Source organism: Rattus norvegicus, chromosome 2 (genome assembly GCF_036323735.1).
Source record: "Rattus norvegicus strain BN/NHsdMcwi chromosome 2, GRCr8, whole genome shotgun sequence".
In the NCBI taxonomy this organism is placed as follows: Eukaryota; Metazoa; Chordata; class Mammalia; order Rodentia; family Muridae; genus Rattus; species Rattus norvegicus.
In genome coordinates, this window is record NC_086020.1 from 140974673 (window position 1) to 140999870 (window position 25198).

A 25198-nucleotide genomic window follows, 5' to 3' on the forward strand; every position below is an offset into this window, starting at 1 on the left:
TTCCAGTCCACATTTAAATGCATCCAGAAATGAACTAAGAATCCACACTGTTTGATAAAAATCTATGAGAAACAGTACCAGAAAGATAAAATCATATTTAACCCGATATATTTTACCTTTGTGTCACGATACCATACTAGTAATTTATTGAACAATATTGTCTGTTCACATAAAATTATTTGAAAATATGCTTACACAATTGTCATAAAAATTGTAAAATCCATCCCAATTGCATAATTAAATTGATATCATGTCAAGTTAAATTGAATGTCTCATCTCTTCCTGGAAATTCTGTGAGATAAGAGCAGTTTCCATATTCTGGCCTGGGTGTGGTAGCTGATATACTTGAGAAAATGTTTTAAGAAGATTGCCACAAATTTCAGACCATCCTAGGCTACCAAAAAAACAAAAACCTAGGCTACCAAAAAACAAAAACAAGAAAACAATAAGGACAATTTTCACACCATAAAACGGTAAGAAAAAATGCAAAGGAAAAGTATAAATAATACATGCGATTTCAGTTTCAGCATTCAGCATCCTGCATCCCGCATCCCTCATCCCCTTCCAGTACTTTTAGTGAAACACATCTAGTGTTTGCATCTAGCTATTTTGTATGGCTGCTTTTACATTACATAGGCATGGGGTGTGTCTTAGTTTGGGTTACAGTGCTGTGAAGAGACACCATGTCCAAGGCAACTCTCATAAAGTCAAAGATTTAATTGGGGTTGGCTTACATTATCAGAAATTTAGTCCATCATCATCATCATCATCATCATCATCATCATCATCATCATAAAAAACATGGCAGTGTGCGGGTAGAATTGGTGCTGGAGGAGCTGAGAGTTCGACATCTTGATCCAAAAGCAACACAAGAGGATTGTGTTCTGAAGGCAGCCAGGAGGAGACTAGAATTCCGCACTGGGAAAAGCTTAATCATAAGAGACCTCAAGCCTACAATGACACACTTCCTCCAATTCCAAAAAGACCACACCTCCTAATATCGCCACTCCCCCTGGGCCAAGTATTCAAACGCATGAGTCTTTGGGGGCCAAACCCATAAGGACAGCATTTAATTGGGGCTAGTTTACAGGTTCAGAGGGTCCATTTTCTTCAAAGTGGGAGTGAAGCAGCACCCAGGCAGGCATGGCGCAGGGGTTGCCGAGAGTTCAACATCTTGTTCCAAAGGCTAACAGAAGACTGTCTTCCGGGCATCTAGAATGAAAGTCTTAAAGCTAAATTAAAGTCTTTCCTCAATGCCTCATGAAAACAGACCATTACAACTCTATGTCCCTCTTACCTTCTGAAGAGAAAACAGAGATTTCAAGTGTACAAAGGGCTCATGCACTATTGAGACCTCACACACAGCGAAGAGGGAGCTAGACAACAAGCTGTTTCTGACAAGTCCACTGCAGTAAAGGGATAATTAACTTTAATCACTGGGTCTGTGTGGGCACTAAGTAATAAAGAGTTTATTTTGTCTTATGTTTTCACAGGGTTAGACTCCATCGTGGCAGGCAGGCTGAGTGCTGGACCAGCAAGCTGATCACTCATATCTTTAAATGCAAGCACAAAGAAAAGAATCAACTGAAGCATAGAGAGAAATTTAGATCTATCAGATTTGCTTAGAGCAAATGACCTACTTCTTCCAGTAACGCCACGCCTCCTAAACCTCCCTGAATTGAGCCACCAACTAGGGACCAAGTATGGGAGTCCATGGGGGACATTCTCGCTCAAACCACAACTTGCCATCACAGAGTGGCAGGGCAGGTAAAAGTTGACCCTGAGACCCTTGCTGTGGTTGTACTGACTAGAGCTACTATGGGCCTACTATAGGCTAGGGAGGCAGCTCAAAATGCTGCACTTATCCAGCAAGCAAGAGGCCCTAGCTTCAATTCCCAACACTTAAGTTCAAAATCAAATCAAATCAAATCAAATCAAATCAAATCAGGACATAGAAAGAGACAAGATGTTTGAGATTTCTGTAGACCTGAATGCACATGAATAATGCAAATGTTAGTTAACTCAGTTGCTCATCAACTTAGAATTTAACCCTAAAGGTTTTATTTTTACTTAAGTGTATATGTGTCTCTGTGTGTAAGGTATGTGTGTGTTGGTATCCTGGTGTCCACAGAGACCAGAAGAGGGTCTCAGATCCCCCGAAGCTAGAGTTACAGGCAATTGTGAGCTGGGAACCAAACTCACAATTAAGACCAGCAAGCACTCTTAAACTACTGAGACTTCTCTGGAGCCTGAAAATTAATATCTGTTTCTTCTCTTTCTTAAAAAACGAAGAAAAATAAACAAAAACAGAGTCACACTGTAGAAGAGACCCCAGTCTGGCCTCCAACCCAGGATACTCCTGCCTCAGACTCTCAAGTTCTAGAATTACCCATTTACATGTGTGCACTACCATAGCCATCTTTAATTGATTAACTTTAAAACAAAGTGACAAAAATAAATATAAACAATTAATAAAAAGACAAGAGTGTAAAATCAGACCCAGTAGCATGTGGCTATAATTCTAGCACTCAGGGGATAAACACAAGACCATGAGCTCCAACACAGGGAAGACACAATGTGGCCCTGTCTCACAACACAAAAACAAAGCACCCACTAGGAAGTGTGCAAAGTGTGGCCAAAGGACACAAATTGCTGCAATGATCAACTGCAGAAAGAGCGTGGCCCACCGAAGGTATCAAGATAGAAAGCGTGCTCTGGAATGAGACACTCATTACTTAACCAGAATGTGTGCTCTCGACCTGGTGTATTAGTTACTGAGCTAGAAGGTGTGTTCATGGTATGGCCCATTAGTTACATAGGGTGACTGTGCTTGGCACAGTGCGTTGGTTACTTACCTCTGGACATGGTGTATTAGTCAGGGTTCTCTAGAGTCACGGAATTTATGGAATGTCTATATTGAGGGAATTCATTGTGATGACTTACAGTCTGCAGTTCAACTCCCCAACTATGGTCAGCTGTGAATGGGAAGTCCAAGAATCCAGTAGTTGCTGGGTCCCACGAGGCTGGCTGTTTCAGTTGGTCTTCGGTAGAAGTAGTTTCCACCAGATGTGCTGGCAAGTAGATGCAAGCAGGCAGAGAAGAGAGTCTTCTTCCTTCCAATGCCCTTATGTAGGTCTCCAGTAGAAGATGTGGCCCAGATTAAAGGTGTGTATAACCCTCCCAAGATCTGGGACTTGCTTTGTCCCAGGCTGACCTTGAACTCAGAGATCTCCTTGCCTCAGCCTCCTGGGATTAAAGGTGCGTACTCCCTTGCCTGGGCCTAAGCTTTTCAGTGCCTCAAGATCTCCATGCCAGGAACCAGGTCAGAAACTTGTGTCTTCCAGCCTCAGGATCTAGGTCACAAGTGAGCCCTCCAGTTCTGCATTGTGTTCATTCCAGATGTGGTCAAGTTGACAATGAGGAACAGACATTACACATGGTGTAGTTACTTACACAGGAGATGTGCTCTAGGCATAGTATATTAGTTACTGTCTTAGGGTTTCCATTGCTGTAAAGAGACACCATGACCAAGGTAACTCTTATAAAGGACAAGATTTAATTGGGGCTGGCTTACAGGTTCAGAGATTCGGTCCATTATCATCAAGGTGGGAGCACAGCAGGGCCAGACAGATGTGGCTCTGGAGGAGCTGAAAGTTCCACAGCTTCATCCAAAGGCAGACATGGCTCCCACATGGCTAGGAGGAAGGTCTCGAGCCCACCCCCACAGCGACACACCTCCTCCAACAAGGCCACACCTCCTCCAACAAGGCCACACCTCCTCCAACAAGGCCACACCTCCTCCAACAAGGCCACACCTCCTCCAACAAGGCCATTTCCCATTCTTCGGATGCATTATTCAAGCACAATTTGTTTACAGAGTTACAACAGATCAGGAAATCACCATTGCATTGTACACTAAACATAATCACTCGATCCATAACGTTTTCCAAGCACCAAGAGCCAGCCTGGAGTCTCCTCAGTTTCCCAAGAAGCATAACAAGTTAAAACCTGCCCTACAGGCAGCTAAAGAGATGGCTGCATTAGAAAGCATGTGTACTGACTGCTCTTGCAGAGCCAGCAGCCAGAGTCGGTTCCCGGCACTCACATCAGATGACCCACAGCTGCCTTCAGTTCTGGGATCTGACCCTCCTGGCACCTGCAGGAACCTACACTCACATGCACAGACCTACACATATACATATAATTGAAAATGATAAAAATAAAATTCTTTAAGACCTACCTAATCTAGACATTCGTCATCAGGGAAATGCCAATCAAAACAACCCTGAAATTCCATCTTATGCCCATCAGAATGGCTAAGGTCAAAAATTCAAGTGACAGCACATGCTGATGAGGATGGGGAGCAAGGGGAACATTCCTCCATTGCTGATGGGGGTGCAAACTTGTAAAACCACTTTGAACATCATTTTGGTGGCTTTGGGTTTACCTAAGGACTCACCTATACCACTCGTGGGCATATACCCAAAAGATGTCCCACTCTACCACAGGGGCAATTGCTCAACCGTGTCCATAGCAGCTTTATTTGTAACAGCCAGAAACTGGAAACAGCCTAGATGTCCCTCAACTAAAGAATGGATAAAGAAAATGTGTTATAGCTACACCATGGAATACTATTCAGCTATTAAGAACAAAGACACCATGAATCTTGCAGGCAAATGGATGGAACTTGAGAATATCATCTCTGGGTTCTGAGATGACCCAGAGCCGGAAAAATGCATATGGTACATACTCACATATAAGTGGCCATTAGTCATAAAGCATAGGACAGCCATAAAGCAACCCACGGACCCAAAGAAACTGGGACCCCAAGGGTGGACAGACGAATCTCACTCCAAAGGGAAAACTAAATAGCCATCGGAGGTGGATGGAGAGGGAACTGGGTAGGAAAGAAAAGGGGGAAGGAGGGAACGGAAATCAGCAGGGGGCAACTCTGGGACCATTAGAGGCATGGGATGGAGGGGGGATATGAGGCGTCTATGGGGGGGGGGGTGCTAGCTGAGATTCCTACCACAGGGAGATTTAGAGACTGAAGGAACCATCTCCTGAACCCAGGCAGGAATTCCAGAGGAGGGAGAGGGACATCAATCCACTCACAAAACCTTCAACTCAAAATCTGTCTTGCCTTCAAGATGCGTAGGAATAAAGATGGGGCAGAGACTGAGGGAACAGCCAACACGATGACTGCCCCAGCCTGAGGCCCATCCCATGGGAGAGAGCCAACCCCTGACACCATTAACGTTGCTCTGCTCTGGTTTCAGACAGGAACCGAGCAAATCTGTCTCCTGAGTGGATTCATCCGGCAGCAGATGGAAACGGGTGCAGAAACCCACAGCCAGACATCAGGCAGAGCTCAGAGAGTCTCAGTCTTGAGCAAGGTTACCACAGGGAGGCCCGCAGAACCAACTGACCTTGGCCCACGGGGACTCACAGAGAAGCAGGGGTTCAATGTCTGTTCCCTGCCATTGGGTCCCTTCCCCCTCTCCCTGGACTGGAAGAGTTGGGCCTCAGTGGGACTAGATGTCCCAGGGTGGGGTGGTACCCAAGGGTGCTCCCAGTGCTCTGAGAGACTTCTAAGGGTGGGACTTCGAAGGGAGGGGTGGGGCTGTGATCAGGATGTAAAATGAAGTTTTAAAAATGTATTGAAAAAAGGAAAAATAAAATAAGCCATTAACAGAACGTCCGAAAAAAACTTACTGAGAAAATCTGAGTTTAGTTTCTCAGGAAATGTGCCAAGTTGATTTAATTTTTTTTCCATGTATAAAAGAAAATTATTTCTGACGGGGTTCACATGCTTTTCACTAAAAATGGAAATGCACAGTGGCCTGGGGTGACGTGCTCTGAGGCAGAGTGTGAGAACAGTTTCATGGACACTCGAATCTGCTCTGCCACATCCTTACGGTTAGGCCATTTTTCTAGATAAACTTAGGGACAGAAACCCACAGCACACATTACTCTGAGTGGGTTCGCAGTCATCTGAATGTCCCTGGCTAACCGGATGCATTAATTTTAATTTTATGTGTGTGAGGATTTGTGGGCATGCATTATGGGCATCGTGAGGGTGTGGTACCCAGAAAAAGCCAGACGAACAGGTTGGATCCCTGGAACTAGAGTTACAACCAGTTGTGAGCCTCCATGTGGGTACAGGGAATTGAACCTGGGGCCTCTGCAAAAAAAAAGAAAGAAAGAAAGAAAGAAAGAAAGAAAGAAAGAAAGAAAGAAAGAAAGAAAGAAAGAGAAAGAAAAAAGAAAAAGAAAAAGCCAGACTGTTAACTGCAGAACATTTCTCCAGCCTCCATTCTGACTCTTTATTTTTTATTTTATTTTTTTTTTTTTGGTTTGGGCTTGGGGGGTGGGAGTTATTTGTTTGCTTGTTTCCAGACAGGTTACTTTACATGACTCTGGTTGTCCTGGAGCTCACTTTGTAGACCAGACCACCCTCAAACTCACAGAGAGCCGCCTACCTCTCCCTCCCCTGTGCTTGTATTAAAGACATAATTCTTTCTAACCCAAGTCTTTCGAAGCTCTACTTTTCTCATTCGTTGTGAAGGAAGTCCAGATATGTAAGAAGGAACAAAAATGAGGGCACGAGTAAACTGTCCTGACGTAAATGCCCCACAAATCATTTCAAACTCATTGGGTAGCTTCTACTTACCCAAACGATTAACATAAATTATGCCATCTTTTGTGAGAACAGCATGGTAATAATATAGCTTAGATTTTAAAAAAAGAAAAACTGACCCAAGCTGGGCTTGAACTCCCTGTGTAGCCAAGAATGCCTCGGAAATCCTAAGTCTCCTGCCTCCGCCTCCTGAGTGCTGGGATTACAGGTGTACTTGCTCATGTGGTTTATGTTGTATCAGGGAGGGATACAATCCAGGGGTTGTGCATGCTAAGCAAACACTTTACCAAATGAGACACATCACCAGTCCCATCAGCCAGTCTTGTGCAAATATGATATTGTGAACTTACAAAAACCAAGACAGCATAAGTCAGTCACATGACTTGACATCGTGATGCAATCTTGACTCAAGTAGGCACAAGCTATCTGAAGCTTATCTGAAGCTGCTGGTGGTGCACCAGGTATCACTTCAAAATAACACTTTTCTGTAAGTAAGAGTACAGTCTCAAGCATTTATATCATATCATATCATATCATATCATATCATATCATATCATATCATGCTTACTAGTCTTAAAGAGGATCAGAGATCTGAACCCAGCGCTCATGTTGAGCAGCACACAACCACCCTTAACTACAATTCCAGGGGAAAACAATGCCCTCTTTTGGCCTCCCTGGCATCCATTCATTTATAACCGTCACACACATATACACAAAATTAAAAATAATAAAAATAAATATTCTTAAGAGCATAGTATACATAATAACAGTCATTAATCATTACCAAATATTTTCAGGCAATGGGTGTAGTAACATCCACCTCTAATCCCACCACTTGGGAGGCAGAGGCAGGTCTGAGTTCTGGCTTACCCTAGTCTACAAAGTAAGTTTCAGGCCAGCCAGAGCTGCAGTGTGACCCTGTCTCAAGAAGTTTTTCTTTTTCTTTTTTTTCAGCACATGGTGGCATTTCTAGACTTACAGTTTGCAATGCTATAACCCAAACATATGATTAATTCGTCATATTATATATAACCTTACTGTAAAGGCACAAGGAAATGGGATTCTTTTAGATGTATTATAATTTTCCACCCGCTTTGAACAGAGTCTCACTCTGTAGACTGGTCTGACTTTGAATTTGCAGTAAAACTTCTTGCTCACCTCATGAGCCACCACAACCTGACTTCTATTGCAATCTTATGGGACTTTCATTAATATTTAGTCTGTCATCCCCCAAACATTGCTACCTGATCATGACTCTGTTTAATAAAATAGTTAGCGATGAACATACTTTTTTTCTTTTCTTTTTCTTTCTTTCTTTTTCTTTTGTTTTTGTTTGTTTTGGTTTTTGAGGCAGGGTTTCTTTGTGTAGCCCTGACTGCCCTAGAACTTGTTCTAGAAAGCAGGCTGGCCTTGAACTCACAGAAATCTGCCTGCCTCTGCCGCCCAAGTCCTGGAATTAAAGGCATGCCCCACCACTGCCCAACTAAAGATGAAGGGTCTAATTCTACATGGATTATTCAGTTTCTTTCATTCAGAAGTTGGTCGATACTGTTTTGGATTATTGAAAAATAATTCCATCTGCACAGAGCTCAGCTGCAATCCGTGTTTTCTGAAAATGGGTTAAGGATATGACTCTTAACTACATAAAAGCTGTACTCTTGCAAATGGTTAGTATGATCATCGTAATTAAACACCCAGAGGCTATGCAATGCATTGGTTACAGGATTATGATGAAGATTTTCCAGCAAACTGCTAACAGCCAGAGGAGCTCAGGTTTGTATCTACTCCAGTGTCCTTAAATGAATGCAAGCAGGACAGGTTTCTCGTCCTGCTAATTTGCTCTCCTTACACTGCACTGTTGTGAAAGCAGCATCTGCCTTGTAGGACAAGCTGGGCTTCTCTACAGCTTTAAACACTCGTGAAGTACTTTGTCTTTGAAAACTAGATCAGAAATTGCTGTTGTTGTTTGCTGTGCTGGGTGCCTCACAAGAACTTCCCCCACACCAACTCCCCCCACACCAACTCCCCCCACACCAACTCCCCCCACACCAACTCCCCCCACACCAACTCCCCCCACACCTCTATCCCCGATCTGTTGTTTAACTGATAAAATAGTGAAAGCAGAAGATCGCCAATATGGTCCCAATGCCTACAATCCTACTCTCCTCTTTTCTAGAATAGTTTTAATTCAATTCGAGATTTTATCCTTCCCAAACATCTTTTTTTTTCTTTCCCACATAAACTCTGGCTGGTTGTGTGATATGAGCTTCTAAACCCAGTATCTAGGAGTTGTAAATCATGGTTGGTTACACAGAGTTAGTAGCTAAGTCCCCAGATTAAAGTATTAAAACATATATTAAAAATAATAAAATAAAAACAAGGGCTGAACATGTAACCCGAGTTAACCAACAGTCTCGGCACACGCTTGTCATCCTTATAACAACTGGGAGATGGAGTAAAGTCCACAGCCATTTCAGCCACATAAGCACAGTTCAAAGCCAGACTCTTAAAACAAGTGATCGGCCAACAGAAACATCTATTCTCTCTCGGCACAGAACGAAAAGCAAGCCAGCCAGGGTAGCCCACCCAGGCTAAGTCCACTGTTGACAAGAGGTACCCAGATGTGAAGGCTGGGGTCTTATAAAGGATGCCTTTGTCTCAAGTCAGAGCTCCAAGTGGGCTTGGGAAAGCAAATTCTGGAAGCCAGAAGACTCGGTATAAGACTGGCTCCTCTAAAGACCAGGACTCCAGATTCGGACCTAGAAGCTCCTGTCCTGGCAGTCCTTCTCAAACCCTACTCCTACCCTACCAAATGTAAACAAACACATGGGCACAAATCTATAATTAAAAATAAAAACTTTATTTGAGAATAACAACAAGATTACAAGCCAAAAAACACAGGCAAGAGTTATTAGTCCAAAGAATAACTGGTGATTTAGCATTTAGTTTTGAGGGACATTAGCCAGGCATGGTAATTCATACTTGTAGTCCCAATCTAGAGGTTACAGAAAAAAGATCAAAACCAGCTCTAGGCCACACAGGTGAAACAGGGGGGAAAAGAACAGTATTAAGAGCTCTATTTCCATTTTGAACATATTAGAAATACTATGCTAATGAGTTCACCTTCCTGCCTTGGGTATAAAGAGTTTAAAGTTTTATTGGCATGTACAAACACTAACATTCCTTATTAAACTTATCCTATGCCACCTAAAAGTTGGGTGGTTAAAACTAGTTAATTTTCTCCCCTTGCCCTCTAAAACACAGTGGCTTGCATTAGCCTTCATACAGTAACAGAAAGTGACCTTTAACCCAGCTAGGGGGCTTCCTTCACAGTTAAGACAAAAGTGCTTTTGATTTTCTGGTTAAAAACAATAACCCTAAGAAGAGATAAAGGGTATTTGGGTCCACAATATTTTCTAGTGGAAATAATTCAATAAACTTTCAACCAAGTTCTGAAAACCATTCAAAAACCGCTTGCATTTTATAATTGATATATTGTATAAATGGAATTTATTTGTGAAGTGGAAGGAAAAAAGTTAGCCCCATCTAAAAAAAAAAAAATCTTATACTATTTCAACTCCAAGAACAAAAATAATACAACAACAACAACAACAAAATAAAAACCCTGAAAATTAAAAACTATCAGTGTTGCTTGGAACTCGTAATAACCAAAAAATTTCATCGAACTTCTTGATGCATTGAAGACCTGGCAAACTAGGAGTGATAGCTTCTACTTAGGCAAAGTTAATCTTAAAGTCACAGCTAACAGTTCCAGTCACACTTGTTGAAAATCAAAATAGTCTCACCTCTAAGGCCAGATTGTTTTCTTTGGGTCAGCTCTGGGAGAAAGTTCCGGAACCCGCTGAAATACTTCCTCCTTCTCCCTTTAGTTGGGTGTGATGAGACTTAACCAAAGTCATTCTGTATAAAGAATTTTCACACCCACAACACATCAAGCAGTACCCAGACTTGGCTGACAAGATGGCATAACTCTACAAGGTTTCAAGCTTGGACTAAATATTTTGCAACTGTAGGGGACCCACTCCTCACCCACACATGCGTAATCAACGCCGAGAAGTGCTCAAGTCTCTAGCTGGGGAGATTGATCTGAATCACTTTCCTCCAGGTACAACACGTCTGGAATCTCCAGCATCTTCGGTGTCTGGGTGTATCGGCTAGTACAAACCCGCAGCTTCGGCAGAGGGTCGCACTTCTGGGAAGAGGCCTGCTGCTGAGAGGGGCTCGAGGTCTTGGCGTCTTCTTGTATCTTCCAGGTCACCAGCTGCATACAGGCTGTGGCATCCTCGATGGAGCTGTGTCCACCGCTGTCTGTCTGGATTATCCGGTTGAGGTACTGGGAGGTGAGGCCCCGCAAGGAGCGCTTGAAGGGGGGGCCCCGGTGGTGCGGGAAGAGCACGGATGTGTCCACCACAGTGCCATGAATGAACTTCAAAGCCAGCAGGTCACTCTCAAGGCTGTGTCCTATGAGGATGGTTTCAGTGCTGAACAGGCTAAGGAGCACGGCCTGGACATCACACAGCCTAACTCTGGTGTTCGCCAGGTCTGTCTCGGTCACTCCGGAAAACATGGTGTTGTAGTCCACGATCTCATTGTCTGGCTTGACGAAGGTGTCGTAAATCACATGTTGATCAGTGTCCACCACTGTGACGCGGGTGAGCTCCAGGCCGTGTGTGGTGTAGGACATCTCACAGTCCAGGGCGTAGATTCCCGCGTGCGCTTCCCAGTCCTTCTTCGGGAAGGTCTTGGCGAAGCCATGCAAGTTGTCCTTCCTGCCGTCCTGCACGTGTTGCTTGGCCACCTTGCAGCCTGTGGCTCCCATGGGCGCGGAGCAGCATGAGTAGCGCACCTGCCAGCCTCCCTGCACCGGGTTGGAGAGGACTCGCCCCCAGTGGTACACGCAGGGCTCGGAGCTGAGGCAGCGGCCCGAGGATGACACGAGGAACTTGTTGCCACAGCGGCAGCAGGTCCTGTGTGCCGTGCTCAACGGCTGCTCTCGTGTGTAGAGCATTGCGGACCCTGGCTTCTCCGGATGCGCAAACGGGAAACCGTGTACCTTGCGCTGCTCCTCCGTGAGCAGATAGCCCTGAAGGCGGCTGTACAAGGTGGCCTTGCTGAGACCCGGGATGGCGCTGGGAACCAGGCCCCTGAGCTTCTTCAGGGTGTGCAGGGCGACATTCAGGTACTTGTTCTTGCTGGGACTTCTGTCGTAGATCACTTTCTCCTCTGACTGCGCCTTCTCGATGGCCTCCAGGTGCGAAGAGGAGAACTTAAGGCACTCCTCGGTGAACAAGCCCAAGTAGTGCTGACGCATGGCTACAGGGATCTTGTCCTTAAACTCCTTGGTGAGGACGGGCTTCTTCACTCCAATTAAAGTATAGCTGTAGATAACTTGCTGTGGAGTGACTATGTAGGTGTTTAAGTGTGGCGGCTGACCTGTGGCTATGCTGCTGCTGAAGGTCCTCTTGGCAGCTGTGGTGTTGGCCAGGCTGGGGCTGGACGTGTGGATGAGCCTCCTCTTCTCTCGAGCTGAGGCTGAGGACGACAAGGAAGACGACGACGACGAGGAGGAGGAAGACATAGCCGACGACGAAGAGGAGGAAGACGCAGCAGACGACGATGACGAAGAGGAGGAAGACGCAGTCGACGACGACGTGGTCAACGTCTCAGGGCAGAGTATCTTCCTCCAGACCACCTGGGGTCGCCAGTGTAGCTGCTCCCAAGGCGCTGCAAGCCAGCCGTGGTGCGCCCCAGGGCCAGGCCTCGGGGAAGGCACCTGGACCACGATAAACTGGTGGGTCTGGCAACAAGTTGGGGGGCACTGGTAGTAAGACAGCAGGAAGTTCCCAACTGGATGAACCAGGACTCTCCTGGCTTCAGGATGCCCTTGTGGGAACCAACTTTGCGCAGTTTTCAGGCTCATGCTGCCCTGGAGACGCAGCTCTGGAGCGAGTGAGTAATTCGCCTACCAGAGTAGGTGTGGAAGCGGAGGCGTCGCAGCAGCCCTTAAATACAGAGCGGTGGGCGGAACTCTCTACTCTAAGTTGATCCAATCGGGTTGGATCGACTATCCTCTAGACAGCTTCCGGATTATCCGGTTCCTCCTACCAGGAAGTGTAGTGACTGGATCAATTAGAATTCCTGATTCCATTTTGTCCTCATGTTTGTTTGGTCTTTATTTTATGTCTTTATTAATTTCTTTTGAGAAGTTTGGACATTGCATTTCAAACCTAACCATCACCCCCTAATTCCTTCTAGAACCATATTCCTTCTATGGGTATGGATATACCCCTTTGTTTTTTCATTTTATTTTAAACCCACAGAGTCCAATTCCTGCAGCCCATATACTCTCAGCACTTGGCCAATTACCCAGTAATAAATGAGAAGTAAAAGAGCATGAATATTTAAACTATTCTTAAACCTCAAGGCTTTGCCTCAACTGAGAAATATGTAAATTGCATTTTCATTTATTTCAAAATAACAAATCGATTAGAACCTAATAGTGGCGGTTGACTCAGGAAACACTTGAACTTGTTCTGAAACCTCTGCATTGAATCTTTTGTGCATGTAAATGTTGCTGTGTGGATGTAGATAATTTACCTCAACTCTCTGTGTTTTTATTCAAAAATAGGGTTTTTTGAAATGATAGATTTTATCTAGCAAGTTCTTATGAGTTGCACACTATATGTTAAACACACTCGGAGAGTTAATGTTATCAACTTGACCGTATCTATAATCCCAGGAGACAAGCCTTCAAATTGTCACTAAAAATACTAAAATGAGACCAAAAAATTCCACCTAAACAAAGAAAAAAATCTTTTAGTTTATTTGGTGTTGACCAGTAACTACTCCTGGGCACGGGACCTACTACCTTGGGGTATGGCAGGCACTACCAATTGCTAGGGTATTTTACCACAGCGACAAGAACAGTAAATGGGTGGGGGGGCTTTGAGGTTTCAAAAAAGTCAGGTACCATTTCATATTCAGATCCTCTGCCTCCTGCTTGCAGCTCAGATATGAGCTCTGAGCTATTCCTCCTTCTATGCCTCACTCTGCCATCATGGAGTCTAACACAGCCCTATCACGTTTTCTTTTATAAGCTGTCTTGATCTTGGTGACTTTCATTTGCTTTTGAAGTTGTAGTGTAGCTACATCCTTATTCTCCTTCAAATTCCTGGCATCTTTTATCATTCATTTTGTTCCATGCATATATGTAAATGTATTGTATTCCAAAATGCAATGCGCTTGGTCTGTATAGCACTACTTGTGTGTCTGTTTTCAGGGCTGACCAGGTGTTGGGGCCTACATGCTAAGTTTAGGGTAAGAACAGAGCCTCCTCCAGGGCATCAGCCATGTCAGTGTCTGGGCTCTGTTATGCCCCCTCCAGGTTTGTTAGTTGTTTGCTGATCCTCACTGTTCTGCTTGGTTAAGATGAAATCTCAAAGTTTTGATTTTCATTTCCCTAGTTTCTGGGGACAATGAACATTTGTTTAGACATTTATCATAGTGGCTATTCCTGGTTGTCAACTTGACTGTATCTGGAAGGAACTACCATCCAGAATTGGAAGGCTCACCTGTGATTTTGAGGCTGGGAGATACTAGTTTCTGACCTGGATCTTAGCATGGAGATCTTGAGGTATAGAGGCCATGAATCCCAGGAGAGTAAAGCAAGGAGATCTCTGAGTTCAAGGTCATCTGGGACAAAGCAAGTCCCAGATGTAGGCACAGTGGTACGTCCCTTTAATCTGGGCCACACCTGCTGGAGACCTATATAAGGACATTGGAAAAAAGAAGATTCACTCTTCTTCACTTGCTTGCCTTGTGAGACTGAGCCACTGCTAGATCCTTAGACTTCCAGTCACAGCTGCTGCTGACCATTGCTGGTGAGTTGGACTGCAGACTGTAAGTCACCAACAAATTCCCTTACTATATAGAGACTACCCATAAGTTCTGTGATTCTAGAGAATTCTTATCACCCCCCCTCCCAACCACACTCTTTTTTGTTTGTTTGTTTGGTTGGTTGGTTGGTTGGTTGGTTGGTTTTTTTGTTTGGGGGGGGGGGTTCTGTTGTTGTTGTTCCTTTTCTTTTAGGGAATTCTTTGTTCAGGTTCCAGGCCTTTCTGAATGGGTCAGTTGGGGGTTGTTTTGTTTGTTTTATACTGTTGTTTTTTAAGTTCTTTTATTCTGGCTGTTAACCCGTGTCAGATGTGTAGCTTGCAGATTCCCTCCTATTTCTTGGTCTGCACCTTCATCCGATTGATTGTTTCTTTAGTTGTGTAGAAGCTTTTTTAGTTTTATGAAGTCTCATTTGTCAACTCTTGGCCTTAATTCGTGGGCAAGTGGAGTCCTAGTCAGAAAGTCCTCTCCTCCGCCTGCAGCATGCGAGCACCGCCTGTTTTCTTCTTGCAGTTTCAGTGTTTCGGGTTCCTCATTTAGGACCTTGATCCATTTGGAGTTGGGTTTTGTGCAAAGTGATAAATATGGGTCTGATATCATTCTTCTGCATGTGGACATCCAGATTTCCTGGTACCATTTGTTGAAGACAGCTTTCTTTTCTCCAGCCTCAGTGTTTGGCACGTTCTTCAAATGTTAAGTGGTTGATGTTTCTCATGTTTCAGTCTTCGATTTTGTTCCACCGGTCTACGTGTCCTGCTCTTGTGCCAGTATTGTTTTTACTACTAAGGCTCTGAAATATCTTAAGATCTGTGTTTGTTATCCCTCAAGTGTTTTGTTTTGTGTTGTTGTTGTTGTTAAAGGTTGTTTGGGGTATCTGGGGACTTTTGTGATTCCATATGAATTTTAGGATAGTTGGGTTTTTCTTTTCTCTTTCTTTGAAGCATGATGTTCAGAGTTGAACTGATCCAAGGATTTCTCAAGGGGCCCTGATGAAAGGATAAAAGGAACATAGTTCTGTGTCCTTGCTCAAGAATAGACTTGGAAAGGCTATTCTGGGGCTGAGGCTATGGTCTCAAAGGAGTTAAGGTTTTAGTTCCTAAGAACATGGATTTTTATTCCCCTGAAAAGACTGGAATTTTCAGTACCTAGGCTGCCATGTGCTCTGTCTATAATATTCTTGAGACGCCCTGAGTTCCCTTTGTGAAGCATTACTGATTAGCTTCTTGCTGACTTTGTCCTATTGTATGATAGCTTCTGTGGACTCAACCCATTTCTCCCCTGGAAATAGTATGTAAGATGCTGTACTTCTTGATAAATGTGCTTGGAATAAGACATAGCTTATATAAGACCTCCTGATCCCAGCTTTTTTGTCTCCTGTCTTCTGACCTGGTCCTCTCTCAAGACCCCTCACTAAAAAACTGCCTGCTAGTGCAGGTCAAACGAGATAGGGATTTTGATTGAGACTTCGCTGAAACTGTAAATAACTTTTGGCTGTTTCACAGTATTAATTCTACCATGGGACGCCTTTGTTTTTCCAGTGTCTTTATCACTTTCTTCAGAAGTTTAAAGTTATCATTATGGATGATATTAAAGTTATCATTCACTTCTTTTTTAAAAAAAATTTAAAGGTTTATTTATTTAAGTATGTGAGTACACCAGAAGAGGGAATCAGATCCCATTAACAGATGGTTGTGAGCCACTATGTGGTTGGTGGGAATTGAACTCAGGAACTCTGGTTAAGTGTTCTTTTTTTTTTCTTTTCTTTTCTTTTTTTTGGAGCTGGGGACCGAACCCAGGGCCTTGTGCTTGCTAGGCAAGCGCTCTACCACTGAGCTAAATCCCCAAACCTGCAGTGGTCTTATAGTCCAGGTTGGTCTCAAACTTGCCGTACAACTAAGGATGGGCTTGAACTGATCCTCCTGCCCCCACCTCCTCATTTCTGAGAATACAAGCATTTATCGACTCTAACTGGGCAAAGTTAGTTTTTGAAAACAGTTTAAGATATTCAAATCGAGTATTAAAACCTGAAAGCATTGATTCTCAGGGGGCATATTTTTGAGAACTTGAATCTAACTTTATTTTTTCCTCATTTAGTTATTTGTTTGATTTTGTTTGTTTGTTTGGCTATGGGCTTGTAATTCTCTCAACATCCATTGTCAAAGAGACTGTGCTGACTGTCAACTTAACTAATTTAGAGTCACCGGGGAAAAGGCCCTCTGGATATGTCTGTAGGGGGTTAGTCTTGATTACATTAACTGGGTTAGGAAGGCCCACGCATTGTAGGTAACACCGTTTCCTAGGATGGGAATCCGGGATAAACTGTATGAGTGTGGGAGAGGCAAGCTGAGGATGCTTGTAGCCATCCTTTGATCTCTGCTTCTTCACTACCGATAGATGCAGTGATGTAATCCAGACTGGCCTCAAAGTCCATCTGTAGCTCAGGACGACACTGAATTTCCGATTTTTCTGTCTCCATTTCTAGAATTACAAACATTTGACATAACACTTGGTTTTACTGGCAATTAGATCAAAATTTTTTTTCACATTAGGCAAGCACTCTTACAACTAAGCCACATCCTCAGTCTCCCATTTTTAATTTTTGTGTTATCAGCCCAGATGGCCAGGAGAGAGGACCAGTAGACAGAGATTTACAGTCGCCATGGGAACAAATCTGAGGGCATATCTATGAGGAATTGCATGGATTGTGTTGCTTGAGGTGGGAAAAGCCATAATCCATTGGTTAGGGACTAGATTAAACATGAGGAGAGTGTGGGCCGAGTGGCAACACTCACCGCTCCGCATTCTCGATGCAGCGTGACCAGTGTCTTACGCTCTTGTGCCATGACTCTCCTGCCCCAAAACAACCTTTTCACCCTTCAAGTGGCTGTTCTCCCAGCAACAAGAGAAGCAAACAGCATAGTAGAAAATGTGTGAAATAGAACTAAAACCCTTCTATTTAACTAGTAACAGCAGAGGCTACCTGGGAATACTGGGGAAAAAAAACTAACGATGTGCTAATTTGGGAAAGGCATTTCTTTCAAATCATGCTTTTGTCTGGGGAAGGGGTAGTATATGGGATGCTGTGGGAAAAGGAAACACTAAGTTGACTAATGTGGGCTACCAATTAACCAGTATAGTGGGTTAATTCTGTGTACTAGTGAGGGTTCTCTAGAGTCACAGAACTTATGGAATGTCTCTCTATTTTGAGGGAATTTATTGTGATGGCTAACAGTCTGTCGTCCAAGAAACCCAACAATGGGCAGCTGTGAATGGGAAGTTCAAGAATCCAGTAGTTCCTCAGTCCCACGAGGCTGGCTGTTTCAGCTGGCCTTCTATAGAAGTAGGTTCCAACAGATGGGCTGGCAAGTAAGTGCAAGCAGGTGAAGGAGAGTGAATCTTCCTTCTTCAATGTCCTTCTGTAAGTCTCCAGCAGAAGGTGTGGCCCAGGTTAAAGTTGTGAACCACCATGCCCGGATCTGGGACTTGCTTTGTTCCAGGCTGATCATGAACTCAGAGATCTCCTTTCCTTAGTCTCCCAGTATAAAAGTGTGTACTCCCTTGCCTGGGCCTAAGACTTTCATGGCCTCTATGCCTCCAGATCTCCTTGCAAAGATCCAGGTCAGAAACTTGTGTCTTCCAGCCTCAAGATCTGGATCACAGGTGAGCCCTCCAGTTCTAGATTGTAGTTCATTCCAAATACAGTAAAGCTGACAACTAGGAATATATATATATATATATATATATATATATATATATATATATATATATATTCTACACAGGAAGAAGATGAAGTAATACACAGCCACAAGAAAAAGAATACCAAACTATCTAATTAATAATAGAAAGTAATTCAGAAAACATTATTGAGTGATATTTTTCTGCCTCTGCCTTTTCTTTGGTTTATTGGTTTGGAAGAAAATCACAACCTCTGATTCAAGGAGGAATGTTGAATCATTTTCCATTTAAATTGTTTAAAATGTGAACTTTTGTGAATGGGTGTCGTTTTGTTATAAATTTCCAATCTGCCTAGAAAACTCCTGCAATTCATTCCAGGTATCTTTACTTAGTTGGCTGACGTCCAGACTCTACTAGAGGGAATCAGTTGTTTGTTTGGAATTATTTATGTACATGAGTATAATATAGAATATTCCTACTGCATTACACAGTAGCCAGAGACTATGATTGTCTTTTGCTTTTAATTTCAATATCCTTTTGAGAAGGCCATATGTGAATAGACTATGTGCATCACTTTTCCCCTCTTCTTCTGTAATATATAATATGTATATATTATTATATGCCTATATGAAGTATCTATATTATACAGTCTTCAGATGGAACCTTTATGTCTTTGTTTTTCATTCTAGTGAGCATTTTTTGTATTATAAGAGCCAGCTCCTTTATTTCTAGTGCCTGGGAATTCTATTTAGAGAGAGTATATGGTTTAATCTTTGCAGACAGAAAACTTTACTAATAAATTACATTTAAATGTTTTCAAAACAGTCCAAGTAAAATTCGCATATTATATATTAGTATGTAACATTTATTTTATCTTTAATAGATGACAGAGGTCTTATTGGGAATGAGCAGAAGCACGTGGACATGGGCGTGCTATGGTAATACAGCATGTTCATTACAGATTTTTTTTTTTTTTTCCGGAGCTGGGGATCGAACACCAGGGCCTTGCGCTTCCTAGGCAAGCGCTCTACCACTGAGCTAAATCCCCAACCCCTACAGATTATTTTTTACAGATTATATTTGTTTCAAATATACTATTAGATTGCCAAAACAAGGGAGTTTGTCAGAGGGGTAGCTAGGGAAGCTAGTGTTCTGGAGAGCACCAAACACTGGGTCTCTCTTTGGAGCATTGCTCTCTTTGGGGGAATCCCTTGCTGCTTTTTTGTTTCTCTGTCTCTTTCTGTCTCTCTGTTTCTCTCTCTCTCTCTCTCTCTCTCTCTCTCTCTCTCTCTCTCTCTCTCTCTCTGTGTGTGTGTGTGTGTGTGTGTGTGTCTCCCTGTCTCTCTCTCTCTCTCTGTCTCTCCCTGTCTCTCTCTCTGTGTCTCTCCCTGTCTCTCCCTCTCTCTCTCTCTCTCTCTCTCTCTCTCTCTCTCTCTCTCTTTCTCTCATCTTTCATTGTGAACTTAAAATGTATACTTGAAATACAAGGAAACGTTACCGCTCCCCAATATGTACGTGAGTGACTGTGATATACACACAGATAATCACAGGAAATCAGAAGCAACACATAGATGTAGAACTTCAAAACATAATCCCCCACCGGGCAACATCAGGTAGAATGAGACTTAAAGCCACTTCATAGAAGTAAAAGCACCCCAGGCACATGTAACACACACCCGGTGGGGGAAAGCATGGCAGTCAAGGAGGTCTATGTCACCCAGCTACATACAGAGTTCGAGGCTAGCCTGGCTGCCTGAGACTCCCCACCCCCCCACCCCACCCCCACCCCAAAAAACCAGAAAGGATGGAAGGAAGGAAAGTTCATTTTGGTGTCATATTTTCTTTGAGAAATTTAAAGACAAAAGTGCCTCAGGGTGCATAGCTTTGTCGAGGAATAAACAATGAGAGCTGGAGCGATGGTTCAGCAGTGAAGACCTTAAAAGCCACCCTTCCAGGGGACGCCCATTCAGTTCCCAGGACCTGTAATAGGCTGCTCACAACCACCTGTAACTGCAGCTCCTGGGGGTCTGACGTCACAGTCTTCTCTCTGCAGATGCCACTCTCATGTGCACCTGCACCCCTTCTGACACACAGAATCAAATTTTAAAAGTGAATCTTGTAGCAAGATGAGGAAAAAGAGTTGGTAAAGGTGTGTGGCATTGTTGATCTTGATTGCAAACAGTTAGAGAATCCAGCACCAGTCAGCTTTCCAACACCCAAACCTTGGAGTTCTGACTTCTAGAACTCTGGAGGAATACATTTGTACTGTCTAACTTATTCAGTGTGTGGAGCGTTGGTGTGGTAGCCCTGGCAAACTAATACAACCAGGAAGTCCAGTGTCCCTGAGATACCACTCTTGCTGGATGGAGCAGGACCATGGAAAGCCCTGAGCAGACCAACTCTATCACCATCCAGCCATTCTTCCACAAAGGACAACATAGAGCCTGCCCCACCTCCGACACCTCTCCCACCCCATCCCACCTCCCCCACCCCATCCTCTCTCTGTGTATGGCCAGAACTAAGGACAAACAGCACTCATGCATTACACTGTGTCTTCTCTGAATAACATGAAGGCTGTCCTGCTTCGGAAATGGAATCCAGGGAAATGATACAATGGTTAGTAATCCCCCACAGAGCCAGACGGAAGCCGCAGCCTCTGGTCCCATCCAATGGTCAATTTCCTGAGAAAAGCACTTCCTGTCCCTTCTCCATCACCAAAAACCTAATATGGCCCTGCCCTAAAATCTTCCCCTCCCTAGCACAACCTCCACTGGCAACAGGCTTGTTTCTCCAGCAGTGGCTAACATCTGCAACACAAGGGCAGAAGTGAGTGCTTCAGTGCAGTTGCACTGTACTCCAAAAAGCATATCCAAGGTCCTGGGGCCACAGGACACATTAACAGTTTCTGTGTTACTTAATTTCATTGCCGTTAATTAAGAGAATTGATACAATGGCTCAAATGCAAATTCACAAACAAAGGTTATGTTTTTTGTAAATATTTAGTAGAAGTGTAAATCAATCACATTAATACCTTTATTCTGTTTTACAATTTTAACTGGAATTAAATCCAAATTATTATGCAGACTCAGATAACATTGATTTATTTGGCTTATTCTTTATTATTGATTCAGAAACACATCTTTTAGTTTTACTACTGTAATCAAGCAATTATGCAACTGGACAGAAGCCTGGTAGAATTAAAATTCTTAAGCTCTTAAAAGTTTATTTTTAAACAATAATCAGGTTTGGTGTCTCATCCATGCTTATTGCCATTCCACTCACAATAGCAAGAAAATGAACTTGGCCTAGCTGTCCATCCATGGATAATGAAAACAGGGTACAGTCACACAGTGGAATTATATCCAGCTGCAAAGAAAATAAAATTAAAAGGTAAGTGGATGAAACAGGGGAAAAAATTATACTGAGTGAGGTCGGGCACAAGGGAAACTAATGTTCTCCTCGAATATAAATACTGGTTTTGAGTCTCTTACTTTTTTCTGTGTTCAACTTTAAGTTTCAGTTCCAGGAAGATGGGTTTCATTCCCTTCCCTGATTGCCCCAGGCTGGACATCAATAGGAACACATTTGCTAACTTGATATCCTAGGCTTTGAACACAGACATTTGAAACGGAACTGCAAAGGTTTATATACAGTACCCTGAGACCTGAGCCCACCCTTATGACCCACCACACACACACACACACACACACACACACACCACAAAACACTTATATTCATGAGGCCAAGAAGTCTTACATCAATTTATCAATATATGTGCAGAAGACAGGCTTAGGAAAACAACATTCAGGCCAAAACCATGAGTTATAACTTGGGCTTTGGACACAGAGCAAGGACAGGGTCCTCTTTTTCCACAGTATTTCTCTGTGCTTTCAAAATGTTTAAAGCATTATCTCAACACAAATACGAAAATATGTCATGGGGAAAGCACTTGGTGACTACTAAGAAGGACTTCTGGAGCACAGATTAAATTTCTTTTGATGCATCCAAGTTAAAAAAGGAAACTGAGTTTCCTTTTCCTTCAGGAAAATCCTCCAGGTCCTTGTAGGTTTTTCAAACTCATGGCCTAAAGCAAATGTGCCTGAGATTTTTATTCCTTCAACTAATCTCCCGAAGAGAATCCACTTAAAACTTTTGGGAGACAAAGGTACAATCCGTGTCTTACATTTCATATAATATTCTTAAGAATAAAAATGGTGGATTCTACCAACAGACAAATGATGTCAAGTTTTCTGGAAGAAAACTTAAAACTGAGGTTCTCTCTGTCTTATAGGAACCTTGGGGTCCCTGATGGTTCCCCCAATAATGAATGTTTATCCCAGCTCTCTTCCTTGCCAGACTGTTGCAGCCAAGCACTAAATCAGAAGCCAGTGGATTTCCCTAGAGCTATGAGCACATTGAATACTCAGTAAGGATTGAATTCATTTTGTTCCAAAGTTTTCTAAGGAACTCATAAGATAATCTCTGAATCTAGAGATGTTAGTCATATGGCCTAAAGGAATTCGCCTTCACTGAACCAACAAGGAAAAACAGCAGTAGCAGTAAATAGACCACAGAAATCTGCACCAGGCTCCCCAGGTTTTGAAAACAAGTAAAGAATCATGAATGATACATTAAAAGGTTTTACTAATTTTTCAAAACTATGCACAAGTTAAGCCTCTCAGCACCTGAGATGAGTGAGTCTTTCCTTAGGGCAGCAAGACTACTAGGTTTGGGTTTAGTTGTAGTGCTGGGGGCGAAATTCAGGACCCTGCCCTTGCACTTGCAGGCAGGGGCTCCACCATTGATGACACTGACAACTCCCTATGCTGTTAGAAATCATGTCCATCCTGGACACAGTCAAATGACAGTTCCCCTCTAAGAACTTTTCTCCCATAATATTTTGAGGGAAATAACTCGTGATTAGAGACATTGAGGTAAGAGCAGAGTTACTGGCTACCCCCTAACCACCACCCCACCCCACCCCTGTACTGATAGCACATGATCTCCTGGGCAACCGGGTCCAGAAAAAACTTAGGAAAATTCTGGAAACAATTGCTATATTCAGACTCCAGAGAAATATGCGTTTCATTCTGAAGCCCCTAACTAAGAGGGAAAATCCTTGTGGCTTTGCAAGGAGCGCAGGAGTCACAAATGCCACAACTATTGCTTTACAAATTTCTAACGATGATTTTTCCACAAACATTCCTAAAGTGCATTAGAAAGAAGGTACTAATTATGTTCTAGAATCATCCAAAGGTGTACTTAGATATAATAAATATAAAGCAAAATTAGTACAGGGGGTTTATATGTTTGTTGCAAACCAGTTCAAAAATAACAGGTGCCCAGCACTCGAGAGGGGAGGCAGCACGGTGAGTCGAAGGACAGCCTGGGGAACAACAGTGAGAAACCTTATCAGAAGAACAGGTACTTCGAGGCCCTAAAGAACTAGAAGCAAGTCAACTTACTTCCCGTTGTTGTCGGTCAGCGCGCACATTACTAGTTCACAGTGAGTGCTCCATGGAATTCAGAACACTATAGATTTGCTTTCATTGAGAACTGGTCCCACGAAATGTGTCCAATTTCCTTTTTGCAGCGGTAAAGGGCAACCGCATCTAGCTTCCCCTAGAACTTAAAATCTTACTAAATGAAATGTGCTGCGGTGGACACACAGCTAGCTCTAGCTGTCCAGAAACCATAGCAGCCGTGTGAGCTCCATTAGAGGGCGCCCCTTTTGGATAAAGGGAATGTCACAGGAAGCATGGAAGAGAGGGCGGGTGGAGGGAGGGGCTGCCATGGCAAAGGGCCCTGATCCCTGTAAACAGCACTGAGGCTCAGGTGTCCAGCTGCTCAAAGACCAACCTGTGCTACTCACTCCACCAATCGTTCATAAGGCTTTGCTGGAACAACTCCTCTTCACACTCAGGACTTCTTTTTTGCTTTTGATTACATGTAAAAAGATTTCTTAAAAAGAATTTCACACATAAGTACTGTTTAGACATGAGTGCATCTGCTGTGTGACAGGCTTTTTCTAGGACAATTAAGCATACCTGTCTACTCACCGAAGATAGAGATCCCACAAAAGACCAAAAAATGAATGCCACTAAATCCACCCTGATCAACTATTGACTTTTATTGAGGTTACTTACAGGGGCACAAGTGAGGGGATTCTCAGAGGAGTACAAATGACTCAAGAGAACTGCATTTCCAAAGCCCACCCCAGCATGGGTGACAACTCATGAAGCTGGGAACATGGAGTACACTGCATAGCCTGCAGACAGCTCAACAGGCTGGAGAGTGTCTTTCCTGGTGCCTCAGTGAGTCTAAACCTCTTCAGGCAATTCTGCTGGTTTCTGCTTCTTCCAGACAGTTGGTCTGATCTAGAAGTCTTCTTTGCAGCCTGGCTCTCTTCCCATCTGAAGTGCACTTACAGCTTTTATTCTCTACTCTAACAAGGAGGTGCCTAGTGAATCTAGTCAGCTTCAGGGACTTCCTGAAGCTCTTTTAAGTAGTTTACCTCTTTTCTGCAGGATGGAATGAAGAAACTCTTACAATCTTGGAAGAAATTTTTATGTAAAGTCATTCTACCTTCTCAAGATAGATTATTTGGAAATTCCAAAGTTTGATAAGTCAGGGTGATAAACCTTCCAAGAGCCAAGGGCCTCTTTAGTTTTGCTATAGAATAATGTATCCATATACACTGGGATGAGCAAAGTGCCAGAATGATCAAGGTTTTTCCACAGAAAAAGATAATGTCTGTTAACACAGACTAACCTTTTCCCTTTCTCACTCTGCAAAAGTTTTACTTTCACTGAGTTTTTCTCCCTAAGAATCACTTCTCTAACGAAAGAGCATATGAGTTCTACTTGTGAGGCCAAACCCAAGAAAAGTTCATCCTGGTGTCAGCCAGTTGATATGAAAGACAGGATCCAGAAATCACAGGAAACAGCCAAACACACTGCTTAAGTACCA

At 43.2% G+C, this 25198-nt stretch overlaps 1 non-coding gene and 1 pseudogene across 1 annotated transcript; both read right to left on the reverse strand.

The window, feature by feature from the left end:
* Positions 1 to 9547: 9547 nt before the first annotated feature.
* Rexo1l1-ps1 (REX1, RNA exonuclease 1 homolog-like 1, pseudogene 1) lies at positions 9548 to 12874 on the reverse strand (annotated as a pseudogene).
* Positions 12875 to 16325: 3451 nt separating this feature from the next.
* Trnaa-agc74 (transfer RNA alanine (anticodon AGC) 74) lies at positions 16326 to 16400 on the reverse strand. The gene has a single exon. It is a non-coding gene; the product is annotated as a tRNA-Ala (tRNA).
* Positions 16401 to 25198: the final 8798 nt, after the last annotated feature.